The sequence below is a fragment of the Castor canadensis genome, chromosome 5, assembly GCF_047511655.1.
Source record: "Castor canadensis chromosome 5, mCasCan1.hap1v2, whole genome shotgun sequence".
NCBI classification, from domain to species: domain Eukaryota; kingdom Metazoa; phylum Chordata; class Mammalia; order Rodentia; family Castoridae; genus Castor; species Castor canadensis.
The window spans coordinates 23157223-23182657 of NC_133390.1; positions in this window are offsets into that span (position 1 = coordinate 23157223).

Below are 25435 nucleotides of genomic sequence, written 5' to 3' on the forward strand. Positions count from 1 at the left end.
ATTATATAATAATGTTTTTGCATACACATGTAAATTTCAAGACGGAGGAATATTTTCATAAAATTTTTAGCTTTCAGATATCCATTTATAAAAATCCACATCTTGTATATTTACTATTGTTTCCCATTTGTTCTTATCATTAATAACTAATTTCAGAAGACAGCTAAAGATTGGCTTAGTGCTTACTTTACTTGTTACCATGTAATAAATTTCTTTTCTCTGCCTTCGTCATGCCTCTATACTTGGCATTTAGGTGTGGGTAGCAAGACCCAGCATATGGAATCTCAGGAGTATGGGCCTTGGGTCCAAAACTCTGGTTTCAACTTTGGCAAGCTGCATCAGCAGAAAATGCATCCGTTAGGCAGCACTAGTCACTTGTAGCTAGTCAACCCAGGTTGGAGAGGAAAGATGGAATTGGTTGCTGGCTGCTGCTGGAATTGCTTTTATTCCTGGGACCTCTTTTCTTGTCTTTCTATTCCGGCTGGCACTGACTGATTCTTACTATCATGTGATGAAACAAAGACAGGAGCATCTGGACTGTAGGATCCCTAAAGTCTGACATTGGTGGGTTCTCCTCATTGCTGCACCTTGGTCCTTTGCCTTCCTTTTCCTTGCTGTTTGAGGGCTCCTCTGGGCAATTTGGGGTTCCTCTAAACCATTTGAGATTTTTTTGATCATTTTGTGAGAAAGAATTTTGTATCCTTGTTCAAAATCTTCTGTGGGTATCAGGGTCATTTGGGAATTTTGTGCCAGCAATTGGCAGGGAAGGAGATTTCTTTTAGCCTTTCTGTGGGACCCCCAATGACCTCTCGAACAGGACAAAAATGAACTTTGCTTTTCTTGTCATTTGTACAGGTTGTTTGTTTTTACAAGAAATTTGAAATCTATGGTCTTTGTATTCTTTCTCTGTCATTTGAGCTCTTTTGGGCTATTTGAGGCTTAGGCCATTTGTGTTTTTAGTAAAGGGGTGACACAAGGTATCAGGATCAGGTTGTGTGGGAGGTCTCTCTTGCAATTTGTGTAACCATAGGAAATACTAAGTCTATAACAGCTTAAAAACGAAAAGCACAAAGTCCATCTTGTCCCTAGGGAAAATTATAGCTGATTAGTCTGTTAAAAAGGAGAGAAGGAAAAAATTGGCAAAAAGACAATTTCTAAGAGTGTGCTAAGAATTATTGTAATTATTTTTAATGTGTCATTGTATGATTTTTTTGGGTGTGTCTGCAACTGTGTGACTATAACCATTGGCTCATTAGAGGCTAAAATTCTGATAGCTATGGAAGAAGTCCCATTGAAGACTAAGACTGTCTCAAAATACTTCTATTATTGACTCTTGCTTCAACAATCAAGCCTCCAAAAACGATTCCTAAAAAACAGCATGGGGCACATCTCAATTTGTTTCTGGAATTTCAAATAATAACTGACCAATGTACTTATGGTCACTAAATTAATGTTTGCATATTCTTGTACCCTTGAAACTATGCACACTTAAATTGTTGTTTATTGCCTGACTAAATTAGAATGTGTTGCATATGTGTGTACTTGTATGTGAACATCATTAGGATGACTCTTACTGCAGGAGTTGTTGCTTCTGTTCTCTTCCTTCTCTACTCCTTGCTGCCACTCAAAAAAATAAAGAAAACAAAACAAAACAACAGCTTTCCAAAGTTCTTATGTTAATCAAGTTTAACTAAAATTATGCATTCAAAGGCATTCAGGAATCACCATCTACCTTAACACTGAAGAAAAGGACTATATGGACAATAACCTTAATCTTTTTCATTTTGTTCTAAGTGTAATTTGCATTTAATTCTCTTTTATAGTTGGATCTTTAAACAAATGTGTTTCTGTAAAGTTCTTATTGTATACAGAAACAGTTTAAGGTTTCTTTTCTTCCTGGGTCTATATTGAAATTTAAAGCGAATAGAGTATTTTATTTTATTGGGAAAAAAAACAATTTTGTCTAAATCCAAAATTTTTAAAAAATTATTTCAATGTTCAAATTAGAACATTATCTTAAAGCTTATCAAAGTTACATGAGTGACTAAAGTGGCTATAATTTAAAAATTGCCTAAAGAATTTTCTAAGGTCAAAATCTGAGGTCAAAATTTAGTATACTGATGTAAAACTGAAACTTACAGCTAAACATGGCTATCTTAATATTATTCTGCTCTTAGCAACATTTATAAGAAACTGACTTAAAGGATTTTCTTATGCTTTCTGTTGATCTTCTCAAGCTTTTAACTACTTAGGAAAGTGAATCTTAAAATCTGAGTTCATTTAAGCATTTGTTCATATGAAAGTGTCTTAAATGACTCCTAATAACTGTGATGAAGCAGCTATTATTCAAAGTAATTTTAACACAATCAGTGTGCTCCGTATTTGAGACTAAAAGTATATAAAGTTGTTTACACTTTAAATATTGTGTAAACATTTACAAAAATAAGAGTGTGTCAGTTTAGTACTTGTAAAATGACCAACTAATGCTCTCTTTAATTCAAAAAGCATTACTTCTAAATCTTGTCATTTCAGACTTTTAGCATTCTGCTGTTTGCAATCAGTACTAATCAGAAATGCCATTTGGGTAAACTTGCCATTAAAGTGGCCTGTAATTATTTGTCTTAACCAAATGAGTTTTACTATACAAATATATATATGTATATATATGTGGATATATATGTATATATGTGGATATATATATATATATATACATATGAGAAACACTTGTACATTAGATATTATGCTATTTGGAATCATTGGAACTATCACCCTAACTTGTAAGAGATCTCAAATTTTGACTTTTATTAGTGCAGTGCACCTATTATTTTACCTAGCTAAAAATTCTAAAGTTTACTTCAAGGAAAAAGCTAAATTAGTAGGTATGTATGGCATTTTTGTACCTCTGATACTGTTGCTGGTTCCTTTGTAATGTATGTATACTCCCTAAATCTATAAGCCTTCAGAAATGCAAAGCTTAGAAAGAAACTGTACCATGTAGGTGTTCTCTAAATTAAAATTTTTAGTCATGCTAGATTTTTCAGGTGTGTGTCCATGTATTCTTAACTGTACCAAGAAGTATTTAGTGTCATAGTTTTAATGCTCTCAGTAATAATTATTTTCCTAAAATTCTGTCTGCAATGGAAATAACTAGACATTCTGACAATTATTAAAATGCTTTTCAGTATTTTTAACCACATCTATTTTAAATCGCCATTAGCTCCTTTCCTGGAGCATTTGCAATCAAACCCATAGAAATGACTCTAACTAGGACTTATTTGCCAGTTTTTAAAATATTTGCTTTTGTTGACATTTTGTATTTTTTCTTATGAAATGTTTAACTGCTATCTATTGACATTCTAAAGCATTTTAAAGATGTTGGTATATCATTTATAGAATGGAAAAAATTAAAAATGGATGCCATGATAACGGCCACTTCTAAACCTCTCAGTTGCTTATAACTTGGCCAAGTTTGTCTTACTGCCACTGACTCCCACCTAAACTGCCTGTTGCATCCCCTCCAACATGGAATCAAATCAGATCATCCAGAAATGAGATAATCCTGGCAACAGGGACATTCATTAACCAGAACAGTTAATTGGCAAAATTTTAGAGGAGGCTTTTCAGAGACAGTATGGAGACAAAGAGAGAAAACTGTCACAATCCAAAAGGAGTCATCCTTGCAAAATTTATTAAAGCAAAGAGATGTTTAAAAAGTGTTCTAATACATGGGTACTGAACAGTAAAGCCCCTCTAGGCACCTCTGATAAAAAGCAAACTCATATTTTTGGCCAAGGCATTCTATTTAAATTTAGATGAAAGTGACTAATTTTGTTGACTCCAAACTTAGCTTTTAGTAGTCAGAAAGTCATTCTAACATGGGTTTGCCTACATGGTTTATTTAACTGGATGTCTTCTGATTTTTACTGTCTATGTATTCTGCTTTACAGTGCTATTTCTCAAATTTGGGTTATATACTAGAGCTAGTATTCATCCCCTTCTTCTGTACTAATTCATCACAGGCTAAGAAATCTTAATTCCCCTAAGACTGAGGAATGTTCAAACATAAGGGGGAGTTGCAAGATGTGCTTAATCTGCTTTTGCTGAAAAGTGTGGATTCCTTACTTAGGCCCATGAATTAACTAAAAACAAGGTAAAAACATAGCCTCTGTCTTCCATTTCATATCTGTCTTTGCTCTGAGCAATTCTCACTGTAGTCACCATGCAAGGAAAGATAGGAATTATTCACAACTTCTTCATGACAAGAAACCAAAAGTACACCCAATAGTATACAAGTGCTTACCTTGCCATTTCCCACAAACACAAAAAAACTTAATCCCCAAAGCCACATGATATAGGAATCATTCCTTTTCTTCTTCTTTTTAAAATTGTTTTGCTGTGTGTGGGTACATTGTGGTATTTTAAAAAGTTCTTACAATATATATAAATACATCATATTTTAATTCACCCCCACTACCACTACCATTCTCCTTTATCATCCCTCACCCTCCAATTCCTAAAATATTTTCAACAAGTGTCATTTTTACATTTATATATGTGCATAAGTGTTTTCTGTACTATATTTACCTGCCCATGCCCACTGGTACTAACACCCCATGTAGTAACTGTACTGATCTCCAGTTCTCTGATTTTGCAAAAAAAAAAAAAAAAAAAAAAAGACATTTCTGTTTGCTTAAGATATCTATACAGGGAGTTTCCTTGTGATATTTCCATGTAAGTATGTATAATAAACCAAATTGGTTCATCTCCTCTGTTTCTCTTCTTTCTATCTTAGTCCCCTTCTTGTGGTAGTTTCAACAGTTTTAAAAATTCTATATCCATTGTTATGTAGAAAGTACATCAATTTTATTCACATTCTTAACTCTCTTAGTTTACCCACCCTCTCTCGTATGCGATGTCCCCTTAGAGTGACCTGTTTTTCATAATGTGCCTGCACTTGCATTATGCCTATATTCTACATGTGAGAGAAAACGTGACTTTCGGCCTTCTGAGCCTGGATAACTTCACTTAAGATGATGCTCTCCAGTTCCATCCATTCACCTTCAAGTGACAAAACTTCATTCTTTATGTCAGAATAAAATTCCATTTTATATATCTACCACATTTTATTTATTCATTCATCAGTGCTGGAGCACCTAGGCTGTTTCCATAGCTTAACTATTGTGAATAATGCAGTAATAAACATGAGTCTGTAGGTGCCTTTGTTGTAACATGACTCACATTCCTTCAGATATATCCCTAGGAATGGAATTGCTGGATCATATGGCCATTATATTTTAAGTCTTTGAGGAGCTTTCATACTATATTTCATAGTGGTTGTACTAACTTACATTCCCACCAGCAGTGTATGAAGGTTCCTTTTCCCCTGAATCCTTGCCAACATTTGTTGTTTGTGTTCTTGATGACAGCCATTCTAACAGGAGTGAAGAGGAATCTTAACATGGTTTTGATTTGCATTTCTTTACAGCCAGGGATGTTGAGCATTTCTTCATGTGTTTTTTCAGCCAATTGGACTTCTTCCTTTGAAAAAGCTCTGTTCAGTTCATGTGTCCATTTCGTCATGGATCATTGATTTTGGGGGTAGTTTTTTGAGCTCCTTGTGTATTCTGGTTATTAATCCTTTGTCATTTTTGCAGCTGGCAAAGATTTTCTCCCATTCTGTGGTCATTCTCTTCAATTTAGAAAGCCTTTCTTTTGCTGTGCAGAAGCTGTTTAACTTGATGTGGTTCATCGATTAATCTTTTCTCTTTATTGCTGAACCATTTGAGTTTTTTCTAGGAAGTTAATTGCATATGCCTATTAATTCCAATATATTCTCTACTCTTCCTGAAGTAGCTTCAAAGCTTGAGGTTTTATATTATGGTCCTTAATCTACATTGAGTTGATACTTGTACAGACTGAGAGACATGGATCTAGGTTCAATTTTCTGCATGAAGATATGGAGTTTTCACAGCAATATTTGTTGAAGAAACTTTCTTTTCTCCATCATATAATCTTGGTCAATTTGTCAAAAATTGGGTGAGTGTAGCTACATGAATTCATATCTGGGTCTTGTATTCTGTTCCATTGGTCTTTATATTTGTTTTTGTGCCAGTATCATACTGTTTTTATTGCTATGGCACTTTAGTATAGTTTGAAGTAAGATATCATGATACCTCCAGCATTGCTTTTTTTGCTCACATTGCCTTTGATATTACCAGTATTTTGTACTTCCAAATGCACTGTAGGGTTGATTTTTCAATCTCTGTGATGAATGACACTGGACTTTTAATAGGAATTACATTGAACATGAACATTGTTTTAGGTAGTATAGTCATTTTCACAATACTGATTTTACCAATTCATAAATATGGGAGATCTTTCCATCTTCTATAGATTTCTTTGATTTCTTTCTTCAGTGGTTTGTAGTTTTCCTTTTGCAGGACTTTCACATGTTACGTTTATTCCTAGCTACTTTTTTTGATTATAATAAATGGAATTATTTTCCTACTGATTTTTTGTAAATTGATTTTGTGTCCTACTACTTTGCTAAAGTTGTTTATAGTATCTGTGAGTTTTTTGGTGCAGTTTTTTTGAGTCTTTTAAGTAAAATATTATGTCATCTGCAATAGGGATAATTTGATTACTTCATTTCCAATTTGTATTTCTTTATTTCTTCTTCCTATCTCAGTGCTCTGGCTAGGAATTCCAAGATGATGTTGAATAAGAGTGGATAGAATGGACACCCTTGTCTCATTTCTGACTTTAGAAGAAATGGTTTCAGTTTTTTGAAGTTTAGTATGATGTTGGCTTTAGACTTGTCACATGTAACTTTTATTATGTTGAGGATCATTCATTCTATTCCTAGTTTCCTCAGAGCTTTTAAAAGATGTTGAATTTGGTCAAAGATTTTTTTCTGCATCTATTAAGATGATCATGTGGTTTTTGTCTTCACTTCTGTTAACACGTTGTATTTCACTTAAAGAGTTATGTGTGTTGAACCATCTCTGCATCCCTGACATTGTAACCAAATTGATCATGGTGTATGAGCTTTTTGATATGTTAGTGAATTCGATTTGCCAATAATTTCTTGAGATTTTTAGCAACTATGTTAATTAAAGAGATTGGTCTGTAATTCTCTTTTTTTGTTATGCCCTTGTCCAGTTTTGGGATGAGTGCAATACTGGCTTCATAGAATGATTTTGGCAGTGTTTGTTCCATTTATATTCCTTGGAAATGTTTGAAGAGTGTTAGTATTAGTTTTTCTTTAAAGGTCTTGTAGAATTCAGCAATGAATCCATCAGGTACTGTAATTTTCTTTTTTGTGAAAATCTATATTGCTGCTTCAATTTCATTGCTTGTTATCAGCCTGTTTAAGTGACAAATATCCTCTTGGTTCAATTTTGGATGCTCAAAATTTCTCCATTTCTTCTAGATTTTCTAATTCTTTTGAATATATATTATCTGAGTAGTCCATAGTGATTCCTTGGATTTTCTTGGTGTTTGCTGTTATTAATTTGGCTCTTTATTCCCTCCTGTCAGATTGGCCAGGAGTTTGTCAATCTTATTTATTTTTTCAAAGAACCAGCTTTTTGTTTTGTTGACTATGTGTTTTTTGGGTCTCTATTTTGTTGATTTTGGCCGGTATTTTTGTTATTTCTCTCTTTCTGCTAGTTTTGGGTTTGACTTTTTCTTGTTTTTCTAGGAGTTAGAGATGCAGCATTAGGTCATTTATTTGAGATCTTCTGTGTTTTTAATATATGCACTTGTGACTATAAATCTTTACTGTGTCCTATACATTGTGATAGGTTGTGCTTCCATTATCATTGTATTCCAGGAACTTTTTGATTTCCTGCCTTATTTCTTCAGTTACCCACTGATTGTGGAACAATGTGGTGTTCAGTCTCTTAGAGTCTGGGTATTTTTTGCTGCTTCTTTTGTTGTTGAGTACTAACTATATTGCATTTTGTTCAGATATTACCCAGGGGGCTATTTAAAATTTCTTTTATTGTTAAGACTTGCTTTGGGATATAAAACATGATTTTGGAGAAAGTTCCATGAGCAGCTAGGAAGAATCTATATTGTGCTGTTGCAGGATGAATAACTCTGTAGAAGTCTGTCAGGTTTAATTGATTTATGGTGTCATTCAATTCTAGATGTTCTTTGTTGATTTTTTTGTCTGGCTAATCTATCTATTGGTGACAGAAGAGTATTAAAGTCTCCCATCACTACTGTGTAGGGGTTCATCTGTGTTTTTAAGTTCAGTAGTATATATTTAATGAAGTTGGGTGCACTCTCATTCAGTGCATGTATGTTAACAATTGTTATTTCTTCTTGATATATTGCTCCTTTCATTAGTATGACCTTCTTTATCTCTTCTGACTAGTTTTTGTTTGAAATCTACTTTATCTGATAAAAGTATTGCTACTCCTGCCTGTTTTGGCGAGCCATTACCTTAGTAGCTCTTCTTTCACCCTTCCACCCTAAGCCAATGTTTGTTTTTGTCTACAAGGTGAATTTCTTGTAAAGAACAGATGGTCAGGTCTTCCTTTTTTCCTGCAGGTAAAGTCTGGGAACTATAATTGGGCATTTTCATTGACTGGTTTTCTCTTAGAAGTCTGTCAGTTTCAGTTCAATGCCAGTTTCTCCAAGGTGGAGTAATGTTTTGTTTTCACCAGACTGTGACTGGGCCACCTTTCCCACAAAGGCTGGATCACCTCAGGATCTACCCCACCACCAGGAGGCATAGGTAAAATTTACCCTCTGTTTGTTTTTTTCTAATTATTCATTTATTCACATGTACATACATTGTTGGGTCATTTCTACCCCCTGTCCCCCTCCCATACCCTTTCCCCTCCTCCCCCCATCAGTTCTAGGCAATACCTGTTCTGCCCTTATCACTAATTTTGTTGAAGAAAAGACACACACATAATAAGGAAGACAAAGCATTTTTCTTAGTTAAGGATAGCTATACAAAAATATTCCTAGCATTGCTTTTGTGTACACATGTGTTGCTACCCATGTTGATTCATCTCTAACTGATCTTTACACCGGTTCCTGATCCCCTTCTAATGATAACCTCTGTAACTTTAAGGTTTGTTTATTAGTTCCTCTGGAGTGGGAACATCAAACACTTTCACGTTTTTGGGTTTTTTACCTATTCCTATATTTCCTGTATGTGCTTTTCCTTTGTCATGTCATCAAAATCCAACCACATTACTGTATTTGCCCTAGATCTAAAGTCTGCATATGAAAGAGAACATACTATTTTTGGTCTTCTGAGCCAGGCTGACCTTGCTCAGAATTATGTTCTCCAGTTCCATCCATTTACTTGCAAATGATAAGATTTCATTCTTCTTTATGGCTGAGTAAAATTCCATTGTGTACAAGTACCCCATTTTCTTGATCCATTCATCAGTAGTGGGGCATCTTGGTTGTTTCCATAACTTGGCTACTCTGAATAGTACTGCAACAAACATGGGTGTACAGGTGCTTCTGGAGTAACCTGTGTTGTATTCCATTGGGTATATCCCCAGGAGTGGGATTGCTGGATCATAGGGCAAATGTATGTTTAGATTTTTAAGAAGCATCCAAATTTTTTTTCAGAGTACTTGCACCAGCTTGCATTCCCACCAGCAGTGTATGAGGATTTTTTTTTCCCCACATCCTCTCCAACACATGTTGTTGGTGGTGTTTTTGATGATGGCTATTCTCACAGGGGTGAGGTGGAATCTGGGTGAGGTGTGGTTTTGATTTGCATTTCCTTTATGGCTTGAGATAGTGAGCATTTTTTCATATGTTTTTTGGCCATTTGAATTTCTTTTTTTAAGAAAGTTCTGTTCAGTTCAGTTGCCCAGTTCTTAATTGGTTCATTGATTTTAGGAGAGTTTAGTTTCTTAACTTCCCTGTATATTCTGGTTATCAGTTTCTTGTCTGATGTACAGCTGGCAAATATTTTTTCCTACTCTGTGGGTGGTCTCTTCAGTTTAGAGACCATTTCCTTTGTTTTGTAGAAGCTTTTTAATTTTATGAAGTCCCATTCGTCCATCCTTTCTCTTAGTTGCTTGGCTGCTAGGGTTCTATTGAGGAAGTTTTTGCCTATACCTATTATTTCCAGACTGTTTCCTGCTCCTTCCTGCAGTAAATTCAGAATTTCAGGTTTGATATTTAAGTCCAGAAACCAGTTTGAAACATGTAGATTGCTTTTGGTAGTATAGCCATTTTTACTATTTTGATTCTGTCAATCCATGAGCAAGGGAGATCTTTTCATCTTCTGTAGTCTTCCTCAACTTTTTTCTTCAGGATTTTGTAATTGTCCTTGTAGAGGTCATTCACATCATTTGTTAAATTTACTCCTAGGTATTTGATTTTTTTAAGGCTATTGTGAATAGAATTGTTTCCATATATTCCTTCTCAGTTGTTCATTGTTGGTGTATTGAAAAGCAAATGATTTTTTAAGTTGATTTTGTATCCTGCAACCTTAATGTAGCTGTTTTAAGAGTTTTTGGATACAGTTTTTTGGGTCTTTAAGGTATGGGACCATATCACCTGCAAGTAAGGATATTTTGACAATTTCTTTACCTATTTGTATTCCTTTTATTTCTTCTTCTTGCCAAATTTCTTTGGCTAGAAATTCCAGTACTATGTTGAAATGGAGTGGGGATAGTGGGCACACTTGTATTGTTCCTCATTTTAGGGGGAATGGTTTTAGTTTTTCACCATTAAGTATGATGTTGGCTGTAGGTTTGTCATATATAGCCTTTACAATGTTGAGGTACATTCCTTCTATTCCTAGTTTTCTTAGAGCTTTTATCATGAAGGAGGCATTCAAGAAATTCCAAGACAACAAAAATAAAGAATATGAAAAAACACAGAAACAAATAAATGAAATCATAGGAGCCCTAAATAAATACCAAACTGAAACAGAGAGCACCATAAACAGAGAGATAAATGAATTAAGGTAAAAAATTGACAATGTTAAATAGGAAGTAACCTATGATATGGAAAATCTCAGAAAAAAGAATGAAACAGAAATAAAAAACAAAATTAAAGGCCATTCCAGCAAAATAGAACAAACAGACTGAAACTCAGAAGTTGAAGATGAAATGGCAATTAAAGGAAAAACTGAAGAACTCTTAGATAACCAACTGAAGGCCTGTGAAAAGACAATGCCAGACCTCACTGACTCAATCAAAAACCCAATCCTGAGAATCATGCGCATTGAAGAATGAGAAGAAGTAAAAGCAAAAAGAATGTGTAATATATTCAACAAAATAATAACAGAAAACTTCCCAAATCTAGAGAAAACTATGCCCATTCAGGTACAGGAAGCCTCCAGAACACCAAAGAGACCTGACCAAAATAGAACTACCCCATTACATATTATCATTAAAACAACAAGTACAGAGACTAGAGAAAGAATATTGAAGGCTGTAAGAGAGAAAAAACAAATAACATACAAATGTAAACCCATCAAAATCACAGAAGACCTCACAACATAAACCTTAAAAGCAAGAAGAGCATGGAATGAGGTCTTCCAAGAACTGAATGAAAATAACTTCAAACCTAGGATACTCTACCCAGCAAAACTATCATTCAAAATAGGTGGAACAATAAAAGTCTTCCATGATAAGTGGAATCTAAACAATATATAAACACCAAACTACCACTACAAAAGATTCTCCAAGGAATTCTTCATACAGAAAATGAAAGCAAACAAACCCATGAAAGGGCAGGCAATACCAAACCATAGGAGAAGAAATGGCAAGAAAGTAAAGAGTAACATTGATTCAGCTACACATAATCAAACTTTTAATCAACAAAGACAACTACATGACAGGGATCACCACATGCCTATCAATATTAATACTGAATGTTAATGGACTAAATTCCCCCATCAAAAGACACTGATTGACAAACTGGATTAAAAGGGAAGATCCAACAATCTGCTGCCTACAGGAGACCCACCTCATTGACAGAAATAAGCACTGCCTGAAAGTGAAAGACTGGAAGAAAATTTACCAAGCCAATGGTCACCCAAAACAGGCAGGGATAGCAATACTTATCTCGAACAAAGTAGACTTCAAACCTACATTGATCAAATGAGATAAAGAAGGACACTTCATACTAATAAAAGGGGAAATACACCAAACAGAAATAACAATTATCAACCTATATGCACCCAATGTCAATGCACCCAGTTTCATCAAACATACTCTGAAGGATGTAAAAACATATGTAAACCCCAACACAGTGGTAGTGGGAGACCTTAATACCCCCCTATCACCAATAGATAGGTCATCTCTCTTTTTTTTTGGACACCAATTTTTTCAAGGGGGGAGGCAATCTGCCCACTAGCAGTGCTGGGCTATGTGGTTCACTCCAGGGCAGATGTGTCACACTCATCTGATGGGTTGCAGTCACAATCAGCTCTGGGGCAATGTGGGCAGGTGGCACACTTGGGAGGTGTAGAAAGATGCCATTTCTACAAGTTTTGGTGTTTCCAGGAGTTCCAAGATGCTTGCAAAACTTGTTCTTCAGTTCTGTGCATTGTTTTCTTGCAAGAGAGTAGGAAAAATAAAAGTTAAAACAGTTTTCTAGAAGGTAGGCAGGCAACTGCTGATCCACAGATCATGGGCTTCAGGGCTGTTATATGCTATAGAAAACTAATCTAAGGATCAGTCATCATACTTTATGTACACCCTATGTATTGGTGGTATCTTGGTAAAAAGCAGGGTGACCAATCCTTGCTTTGACAAATCTGAAATACTTTTCTGGAATCATTTTGCTCAGGATTCTAGGATCCTTTGGTTATCCACAATCTTGGTCTTCAACTAAAGGAATTATTCCTAAAAATATTTTGAACTTACTGATTTGGGGTCCTGTTGAAAATAAATAAAACTGTGTAAAATTGTTTCTGATTTTAAACCATAAACCATAAACATGTGGTTTAAACATTTACATTTTAAACATAAAACATGTGGAAGTTCCTTTGCTAATAGATGAACTTAAATCCTGATGTGTTTATTTATGCAGTAATGTCATATTTTTCATAAATAAAATAGCAAACCCACAAAGCCCAAAGAGAGCTCTTCAGTTACATGTGCAACTTTTTTTTCTCAGTATGGAATTTCTTATTCTCCTTCTATGTTTCATTAACTGATTCAGTTGATATCTTCATTATATCTCCAGCATTGCTTGCAAGTACTGCCACTAGTGAAATCCTTTGCTCTGAGAGCAAGCAATGAGCATATAACTTACAGAAACAAAAGAAGAAAAGATACAATTTAGGGATTTTAACCCATTTTACCATCATGACTTGGGTACATTCACTGAGTACACAGACTAGCTATGAAAAAAGAGCTCTATTTAAATAATTTGTTTTGTGTAAAGAATTCTTTACCAGGTATAATCCTATCATTACTGGGCTGTAATCTTTTACATTCTGTATGAGAAAACAGGATGTACATATCTAGTGTCTTATATATTTAGAAAAAGTAAGGAAAAAATAAGAAATATCAAGAATCCAGTGTGGTTGTTTTTATTTATTTATTTATTTATTTATTTATTTATTTATTTTGAGAAATATACTGTATTTAACAAGCCTTTTTATGGCCAAAACTATCTAAGTATTTTTACACAAAATGCTTTATTCAAATAAATTTATTGTGGTTAACAGACTTTATAAGAGCCTGTTTGAGAACTGTTATGGTGATATTACAGAAAGATAATGACTCTGGATTGACAATGATTCCAAAGCTTGGCAAAAATGTAAGGTTCAGGCCCAACTAAGTGTTAGATTAAAACTCATTAATAGAAGTGTAAACAGAGAAACAGAGAGGATTACAAGAACAGGCTTCCCTGATATTCTCCTGACTTCCAAGGAAGAAATTCTTTTTTTTTTTTATTTTATTGTTTTTAAATTTACTTACATGTACACATTGTTTAGGTCACCTCCTTCACCCCTTGCCCTCTTGATCTCCAATTTTGTTGAAGAAAAACCATAAGAGATAATAAGAAGACATACACTGTTGGTGGGAATGTAGACTAGTACAACCACTCTGGAAAAAAATTTGGAGGCTACTTAAAAAGCTAGACATCGATCTACCATTTGATCCAGCAATACCACTCTTGGGGATATACCCAAAAGACTGTGACACAGGTTACTCCAGAGACACCTGCACACCCATGTTTATTGCAGCACTATTCACAATAGCCAAGTTATGGAAACAGACAAGATGCCCCACCACTGATGAATGGATTAAGAAAATGTGGTATCTATACACAATGGAATTTTATGCAGCCATGAAGAAGAACGATATGTTATCATTCGCTGGTAAATGGATGGAATTGGAGAACATCATTCTGAGTGAGGTTAGCCTGGCCCAAAAGACCAAAAATCGTATGTTCTCCCTCATATGTGGACATTAGATCAAGGGCAAGCACAACAATGGGATTAGACTATGAGCACATGATAAAAGCGAGAGCACACAAGGGAGGTATGAGGATAGGTAAGACACCTAAAAAATTAGCTAGCATTTTTTGCCCTTAACGCAGAGAAACTAAAGTGGATACCTTAAAAGCAACTGAGGCCAATAAGAAAAGGGGACCAGGTACTAGAGAAAAGGTTAGATCAAAAAGAATTAACCTAGAAGGTAACACATATGCACAGGAAATCAATGTGAGTCAATGCCCTGTATAGCTATCCTTATCTCAACCAGCAAAAACCCTTGTTCCTTCCTGTTATTGCTTATACTGTCTCTACAACAAAATTAGAAATAAGGGCAAAATAGTTTCTGCTGGGTATTGAGGGGGTGGGGGGGAGAGGGAGGGGGTGGAGTAGGTGGTAAGGGAGGGGTTGGGGGCAGGGGGGAGAAATGAACCAAGCCTTGTATGCACATATGAATAATAAAAGAAAAAGAAAGAAAGAAAAAAAAACACAGCAATACCCAGAGATTCCTAGCATTGCTTCCATGCACGTGTGTATTACAATCCACATTTGTTCATCTCTACCAGACCTCTTCACTACTTCCTAGTCTCCCTAGAAAGGAATTCTATATGAATGTTAATGATTATTTTATAGAACTATTATGAAGCAGCTTCTATCTATTTGCTATAAGGTCTAAAGACAGAAACCATCCTATACCAAAAACAGAGATTTTATTTCTTGCTGAAAAAACATATTATGATTCTGTTATTAATGAAGTGTGGCCATGCTATTTGCACACAATACATATTTGAATTTTAAACACGAACAAAATCACTGAATGTTTCCTAATTTATTTCCACAAAATTTATGGAAAAATTTAAAAGACATAGCCCCCATTTTCAACATGATTGATTATGAAAGTGACCAAATAATTCAGTGGATATATGTCTGGCTATCATCAAAAAAGAGATCAAATAGAAAGAGTACCAAGTGGAATGATGGGAAGACAAAATAAGGATGGAAACCATTCTCACCACAAAAATAAATTAGTACAGAACTCAGTGGAAAATGAAGAAAATGGATACACAGATCCAGACTCCAACAAAACAAAGATAAACTATACCAAGGAACCCAATAAAGCCCACAAGAACAACCCTAAAGAAGAAATCCTGCAAATAATCAATGAGAATTTCATACAGATGATACTAGACATGGTCAACCAAAATGTACAGGAGGCATTCAAGAAATTCCAAGACACCAAAAGTAAAGAATATGAGAAAACACAAAAACAAATAAATGAAATCATAAGAGCCCTAAATAAACACCAAAATGAAACAGAGGACACCATAGAGAGATAAATTAATTAAGGGTAAAAATTGACAATATTACAGAGGATGTGACCCATGATATGGAAAACCTCAGAAAAAAGAATGAAACAGAAGTACAAAACAAAATGGAAGGCCAGTCCAGCAGACTAGAACAAGAAGAAGAGTGTATCTTGGACTCAAAGATGAAATGGTAATTAAAGAAAAAACTGAGGAACTATTAGTGAGACAACTCAAGACCTGTGAAAGAAGGACACTTCATACTAATACAAGGAGAAATACACCAAAAGGAAATAACAATTCTCAACATATATGCACCCAGTGTCAATGCTCCCAATGTCATCAAACATACTCTGAAGGACCTAAAAACATACATAGACTCCCACACTGTCATTGTGGGAGACTTTAATACCCCTCTATCACCAATAGGTAGGTCATCCAAGGAAAATCAATAAATTCTAGAGCTAAATCTTACCATAGATCAAATAGACCTAGCTGATGTCCACAGAATATTTCATCCAACTTCTATAGAATATATATTCTTCTCAGCAGCTCACAGAACCCTCTCCATAACTGATCATATCTTAGGGCACAAAGCAAGCCTCAGCAAATAAAAGAAAATAGAAATAATCCCATGTAGTTTATCTGATCACAATGCATTAATACTAGAAATCGACAACAAAAACAACAGTAGAAAACATGTAAATAGTTGGAACTTGAATAACACATTGCTCAATTATAAGAGGGTCATTGATGAAATAAAGGAGAAAATAAAAAGGTTCCTGAAAGTTAATGAAAATGAAAATGTGCCCTACCAGAACCTATGGGACACAGCAAAGGCTGTCTTAAGAGGAAAGCTTATAACCAAGAGTGTATATATTAAAAGGTGAGAAAGATCTCAAATCAATGACCTAATGCTACATTTCAAAGTCCTAGAAAAAGAACAAGCAAATCCCAAAACAAGCAGAAGGAGAGAAATAATAAAAATAAGGGCTGAAATCAATGAAATACAAACAAACAAATAAACAAACAATACAAAGAATCAATGAAACAAAATGCTGGTTCTTTGAAAAAATAAATAAGATTGACAGACCGGTGGTTAACCTGACTAAAATGAGATAGAAAAAAACCAAATCAGTAAAATCAGAAATGCAAAAGGGGATATAACAACAAACACCATAGAAATACAGGAAATTGTCAGAGATTACTTTGAGAACCTATATTCTAATAAATTTGAAAATATTGAGAAATGGACAGATTTCTAGATACTTACAACCATCTAAAACTGAACCAAGTGGATAATAATCACCTGAATAGATCTATAACACAAAATGAAATTGAAGCAGCAATTTTCCCGAAAAAGAAAAGTCCAGGTCCTGATGGATCCTTTGCTGAATTCTATTAGACATTCAAAGAAGAACTAATACCAACCGTCCTTAAACTGTTCCACAAAATAGAAAGGGAGGGAACACTGCCCAACTCATTTTTTGAAGCCAATATTACTCTCATCCCCAAACCAGAAAAGACACCTCCAAAAAGGAGAACTAAAAGCCAATTTCCTTAACGAACATCGATGCAAAAATCCTCAATAAAATAATGGCAAACAAAATCCAACAACACATCAGAAAGATCATCCACCATGACCAAGTCAGCTTCATCCCAGGAATGCAGCGTTGGTTCAACATACGCAAATCTATAAATGTAATACAGCACGTTAATAGAAACTAAGACAAAACAACCTGATCATCTCCATAGATGCAGAAAATACTTTCGACAAGATCCAACACCACTTCATGATAAAAGCTTTAAGAAAACTAGGAATGGAAGGAATGTACCTCAACGTTGCAAAGGCTATATATGACAAACTTACAGCAAACATCATGCTTAACAGTGAAAAGCTGGAAACATTTCCCTGAAAATCAGGAATGAGACAAGGTTGCCCACTATCCCCACTCCTATTTAACATAGTACTGGAATTACTAGGCAGAGCAATTAGGCAAGAAGAAGAAATAAAAGGCAAACAAATTGGTAAAGAAACTGTTAAGATATCCCTATTTGCAGATGATATGATCCTATAACTTAAAGACCCAAAAAATCTCTACCCAAAAACTCCTAGACAGTACAAACACCTATAGCAAGGTGGCAGGATACAAAATCAACTTACAAAAATCAGTAGCTATTCTATAAACCAACAATGAACAAACTGAGAAGGAATATATGGAAATAATTCCATTCACAATAGCCTCAAAAAAAATCAAATACCTAGGAGTAAACTTAACAATGGATGTGAATGATCTCTACAAGGAGAACAACAAACCACTGAAGAAGGAGATCGAGGAAGACTACAGAATGAAAGATCTCCCATGATCATGTATTGGTAGAATCAACATGGTAAAAATTGTTATACTACCAAAAGAAATCTACATGTTTAATGCAATTCCCATCAAAATCCTAATGACTTTCATCACAGTTTGGAAAATCTACCCTAAAGTTCATTTGGAAACACAAGAGACTGCAAATAGCCAAGGCAATACTCAGCAAAAAGAGCAATGCTGGAGGGTGGTATCACAATACCTGACTTCAAACTATATTACAAAGCAATAGCAATAAAAAACAGCATGGTACTGGCACAAAAACAGACATGAAGACCAGTGGAACAGAACAGCAGACCTGGATATGAATCCACACACCTAATACCCACCTTATTTTTGACAAAGGTGCCAATAATATATGATGGAGAAAAGACAGCTTCTTCAAAAATGTTGCTGGGAAAAGTGGTTATCCATCTGCAAGAAAATGAAACTTAGATCCATGTTTATCATCCTGTACTAGTATCAACTCAAAATGGATCAAAGACCTCAATATCAGACCCGATACTGTGAAGTTAGTACAAGAAGAAGCTCAACAGAACCCCAGCAGCCCAGCAAGTAAGAGAAAGAATAGACATTTGGGACCTCATATAATTAAAAAACTTCGGTACAACAAAAAAAATGTTCTCTAAACTGAAGAGACCACCTACAGAGTGGGAGAAAATATTTGCCACCTGTACATCAGACAAAGGACTGATAACCAGAATATACAGGGAACTTAAGAAACAACTCTCCCAAAATCAATGAACAAATAAAGAAATGGGCAAGTGAACTAAACAGAACTTTCTCAAGAGAAGAAATTCAAATGGCAAAAAAACACATGAAGAAATGTTCACCATCTCTAGCCATGAAGGAAATGCAAATCAAAACTACACTAAGATTCCACCTTACCCTTGTTAGAATGGCCATCATCAAAAATACCACCAACAAAGGTGTTGGCAAGGATGTGGGGAAAAAGGAACCCTTGTACACTGCTGGTTGGAATGCAAGCTGGTGTGACTACTCTGCAAAAAAATTTGGAGGCTTCTTAAAAATCTAAACTTAGATCTGCTATATGATCCAGCAATCCCACTCTTGGGGATATACTCAAAGTAATGCAACACAGGTTACTCCAAACGCACCTACACATCCATGTTTATTGCAGCACTATTTGCAATAGCCAAGTTATGGAAACAACCAAGATGCCCCACTAATGATGAATGGATCAAGAAAATTTGGTATTTACACACAATGGATTTTTACTCAGCCATGAAGAAGAATGAAATCCTATAATTTGCAAGTAAATGTTTGGAACTAGAGAACAACATTCTGAGTGAGGTTAGCCAGGCTCAGAAAGACAAGAATCATATGTTCTCCCTCATTTGTGGACTTTAGATCTAGGGCAAATACAGCAATGTGATTGGACTTGGGTCACATGACAAGGGGAAAACACATCCGGTAGTTATGGGGATAGATAGAAAACTCAAAACATGAAAGTGTTTGATGTTCCCACTCTGGAGGAATAATACAGAAACTTTAAAGTTTATATTCAGTGTCTCAAATTCTTTCAATTGTAATTTTTCTAAGAATGAATAAATCAGATAAAGTGCATGACCACAGGTAAGATACATTTGAGAAATAATCTCAGTTGAGTATGTGGTGGAGTACTTTTACAAGTTCTCAGTAAGGTGATAATGCCCTTTTCATTTTCTCTCTTTCTCTTTACCTTGTGTTCTCCCATTACTCTCTCTCTCTCTCTCTCTCTCTGTCTATATATATATATATATATATATATATATAAATCTTCTCTCTTCTCTCTCTCTCTCTCTCTCTCTCTGTCTATATATATATATATATATATATATATATATAATCTTCTCTCTTCTCTCTCTCTCTCTCTGTCTATATATATATATATATAATCTTCTCTCTTCTCTCTCTCTCTCTCTTTCTCTCTCTCTCTGTCTATATATATATATATATCTATATATATATCTTCTCTCTTCTCTCTCTCTCTCTCTGTCTAGATATATATGTATATAATCTTCTCTCTTCTCTCTCTCTCTCTCTGTCTAGATATATATGTATATAATCTTCTCTCTTCTCTCTCTCTCTCTCTCTCTTTCTCTCTCTCTCTGTCTAGATATATATATATATATATATAATCTCTCTTCTCTCTCTCTCTCTCTCTCTCTCTCTCTGTCTAGATATATATATATATATATATAATCTCTCTTCTCTCTCTCTCTCTCTCTGTCTATATATATATATATATATATAATCTTCTCTCTTCTCTCTCTCTCTCTCTCTCTGTCTATATATATATATATAATCTCTCTTCTCTCTTCTCTCTCTCTCTCTCTGTCTAGATATATATGTATATAATCTTCTCTCTTCTCTCTCTCTCTCTGTCTAGATATATATGTATATAATCTTCTCTCTTCTCTCTCTCTCTCTCTCTCTTTCTCTCTCTCTCTGTCTAGATATATATATATATATATATAATCTCTCTTCTCTCTCTCTCTCTCTCTCTCTCTCTGTCTAGATATATATATATATATATAATCTCTCTTCTCTCTCTCTCTCTCTCTCTGTCTATATATATATATATATATATATAATCTTCTCTCTTCTCTCTCTCTCTCTCTCTCTGTCTATATATATATATATAATCTCTCTTCTCTCTCTCTCTCTCTCTCTTTCTCTCTCTCTCTGTCTAGATATATATATATATATCTATATATATATATATCTTCTCTCTTCTCTCTCTCTCTCTCTGTCTAGATATATATGTATATAATCTTCTCTCTTCTCTCTCTCTCTCTGTCTAGATATATATGTATATAATCTTCTCTCTTCTCTCTCTCTCTCTCTCCCCCCCCTCCGTCATTCTTCTTTTTGTCTTTGAAGATACAATTCAGCAAACTTTGAAATATAAAGGGATGATAAAACCATGTGTTGTATTTAGATTTATTGACAAGAGTCTGAACTTGCTGCAGGTGATCTATGACTTTTACCTGTACTCTATTCCTTGATGCAGTACCTATGACCTAACATCTCTCAGGAGGCTGCCAAATTTCACTGCATTTTGAAAGAAGGGAGTGGTAATGTTTTTTCAATTACTTGATTCAATAATATTGAGTAGAATTCTTACACACCAATTTGTATTTCTAATACAGTTCAAGTTCAAAACACATACAGATACCCACATACACATATACACCTATACTAGGGACATTCTAAAGAATAGATTGTTTAGACAACCACACTTTAAAAATACCATCAAAATTTCCTTTGTATATTTCTCTTAATATTGTTAGTTTTCACCATGAATTTTAGCTGTACTCTTCTAAAACACAACCAAAAATAATTTTCAACAATGCATTTTTTATTTGACATAAACCTATGCACATATGATTTCAAAAAATCTTTTTACTCCTGAAAAATCCCTTGTAGATAATTATCCAAAGCTGAAAAAATAGAAATATTTTATATATAAATGTTTATGACTTATTTTGTAAGGTCTAAATTGAAGACATTTTCTGATCATGTACATGAAAGTAACTATATAACAATAAAGAAGGTAGCCTTTGGATTTTGATAACAGTGAATTTTTCTATTTTTTTCATTTTATGGTATATAAATAAGTCTCTGTGCCAAAAACTGTATGGAATTATGTAAATATAATGTAATGATTTTTAAGGACAAGGCCATGAGATATGCTATTACTATTATTATAATCATTACTTTATTTCTGAGTAGATACCTTAAACACATGAAATTATTTTTTAAATAAATTGCAAAGCAGAAGAGGTAGGAGTAGAACCTATCTAGCTTAGGACGGGAAGCAAGAACTGCATTTTGTCTATTTGTTATGACATTGCCCTTCAAAACAATGAAAACTAATGTCCTCATAGTCAAGAGGAACAGGAAATAGTATACCACACGGGACAATGTTATACAATGTCTGTGAGTATAAGCAAAAATCAGCTTGGACTACAAAAGCCAGTAGACCTTTATCTGCAATCAAGCATAGAAAGTGTCAGTCATTTATCTAACAGGAAATATTGCATCTCTCATAATGACGTTATGATGATCTGCTGGAGTGACTGCTACTTTCTTACCAACCACATTCCTAGCCCTTCTTTGTTATTTGCATTTATAACTACAGATTCCAAATTAGTAAGCCTCACTTGATGAGAGTGCTCAATGCCAAGTTAATCACCATTTCTAACCCTGTCTCAGAAAAATAAGCCTTCCAGAGCCAATCTTTACTTTTCTAGAACTTTCTCAAAATCATTGTATAGCAAACCAAACTCTACCAAAGACACTCACACCCTTGGAGTTGTTGAAGTCCACAACTCTGGTTTGTCAGATGTCTGTTTTGTCCCTGTGGTCTTTCATTGACTAGGCCTACAACATAGACTGCCTTAATAGAATAAAGAATGTTATAAAGGCTGATAAGCAAATTCTCAGTCATCAGAGCACTAAAGAGGAATGATCACTTATGAGAAAAGGACCTGTGGAAAGTTATATGTAGGGCTTCTTGAAGTAATCTCTCAGCTGGTGACTAATCAAGATCAAAGACAATTTGATCTTGGAGAACAAAACAATACAAGATTCTGTTTGGTTTAGTTTTGGTTTAAGGATAAGACTGGAAAGGAAAGTTAGAGAACTTGAACTTCTCAAATGCTACAAAATAAATGTTAGAAATATATTCTGTAGCATGTGAGGTTGGACAAAGAGCTTGACTGAATAGGAATGTGTGATGGTCAGATCTTTGGTTTATGGTAGAAAATTGAGTGTAAGTTAGACAATGAATTGGGTATATGAAAAGGAAATAAGGAAGGCATTTAGAAAACCGTTACAAAGATTGGTGTGAATAGATCTCCTTTTTCTACACTATGTGATGAGAAATGAAACAGAGAGAAATAAAAACAATTGTGCTAAGATTTTTAGCAGAAGATGGTGACACACTAAGTAATGGATACCACTATCAAACCATAGGAAGTGAATAGTTTGTTGAATGATAGACTTACCAAGTGTAGGACACTGAGATGGAGCTCCAAACAGACATGTGAAAATAAGAGTAAAAGGAGAATGTCTGAACGGGACAGAAAAATTTGACATTTGTCAATATAGAAGCGAGTTTTGAAAGTTCTTCAGTAAAAGATGTAAACAAACAGAAATGTGTGAGGAGAGAACTAAATCCCATCAAGAACTGCATTGTGGGAAAGGTGAAAGCTGAAGGTGAATAACCAAGGAATGCTGAGAAATAGACAACGAAATGTCTTCAGTCTGTAAAAGCAATGCCTTACCGGATGAAACAAGGCGACAGCAATGTTGTAGAATGCACAAAGTGTGAGGAGGGAGAAGACAAAATCTGGTGGTTATGAAATCACTGATGCCTCATTTAGCATTGTGAATCATCCATTCGAATTCCCTTTAGGGGAAAGTGTTTATTAATTATTATCATATTATATATATAGGGTCATTCCAAATGATCACTTTCCTAATTTTTTACTTGTTTTATAGACTTTGTAGTCCTGTGCTATTTTAAAGTTAGAGATTCCTATTTATGACAGTCCTGGTTCGCTTTCAGTGCAATACTGGTGGACACAGACATGTGCAAGGAAATGAAGAGCAATATTAACTAGCAAGATCATATCAAACAAAAGCTGTGTTCTCAGCATTGTGTCATTGCCAGTCTCTATGAGTCTGGCATGAAAGAACAGTTCAGGAGTCTACTCCTGTTTTCTATGTGGAGAACAGAAAATGTTTGTACTTTTTTCACTCTCACACTGTTCCTTACTTTATCTTATTATAATAAAATAAATTCTTGCTAAAGAAAAATCATTTCCCATTTAGATAAAAAAAAAATTCAAGCTGGGCTCTGGTGGTTCATGCTTGAAATCCTAGCTACTTAAGAGGCAGAGATCAAAGGCATCCAGGGCAAATAGTTTGCAAGGGTCTACTTTGAAAATACCAAGCATAAAGAAGGTTTGGTGGGATGGCCCAAAGGGTAGAGTGTCTGCCTAGTAAATGTGAAACCCTGAGTTCAAACCCCAGTACCACCAATAAATAAATAAATAAATAAATAATGTTATCAAAACCTAAAGAACCTCTATCATTTATGTGAATGCTGAGGGTGACTTCAACTAATGGTTCATCTGTAACCTCTGCTCCAAACACATATCTCATTTACTATAACTCCACTGCTCCTCACTCCCCATATAGTTGGAATGCCAAACAAGGTAATACTTCTGTGAATGTGAGCGTTTTTACCACTTATCGTTTTTGCCACTTTTTCTTTTATCCTAATACAGGAATTCATACTACAAAATCCTTGTGATGCTTTTCAGTGTCCCTTTTTTCTGATAAGTTATTCTAGGAATAGCCAAGAGAACCTGTAAGGATAATGCTGTGTCAATTACCATAATGACTTTCCCCCTTTCTGTCATTGACATCTGCCATTTAAGGTATAACTTAGTTCTGAATACCTCTTGATTTTAAACCCCTTAAAAGAGTCACTGAATTCTTACATAAGTCAATTCATTAAATTTTCCAGAATTTTTGACATTTTGAAAAAGGTCATCTCCTCATTTTATATGTCATATTCACCAGGTAACCACTTGTTTTTAACTTAATTATATAAAAGCATTTGATAATCTTTATGAAATTTTTATATTCTCTGTTTACTGAACCTAAACATGTCATAGGTTTTTTATGACAATTTATAACACACTTACTGATGTGTTCTTCACTTTATTTGTGGCAAGTACTAATCATCTCTTTTTGTTAAGAGTTTCCCTTGTAGGGCTACTCTTTTGTGCTTCAAGTCTTTCCTCAAAAATAATTTATTTAATATATTCTGAACACTCTTGCAGTGACTTCATAATTACTAAAGAAAAAAAGAGGGCTTACAAATTGAACTCAGATTAATTTTTGTAATACATGAAAGCTAATGATAATGGAAAAAAATCTTGCCTTGTCAAAAATATGTGAAGAAACTGCCCTTCAAAGCATGTAGTGAGTATTTTTTAATGCGTTGGTGAGTCACGCTATTTCTCTATATGCAAAAACCATTTAAGATGTTTGTAAGGAAATTGCTGTCTTTTCTTCATCCACATTTTATTTGAATTAAATTATACCTGTTTTCCTTCGGATACAGCTGGAAACACTTCCTTCTATTTCTCTCTTTCTAGAAAGCATTTTTTTTCCTTTCAGTTTTCCTCCCATCTGCCTTTTAACCTACATTTTCTTAAATCTATCCCTAAAATAACAAGTTCCCCAAGAACACTTTCCAACAACTAAATCCTGCCCTCAATCCTTTTCAG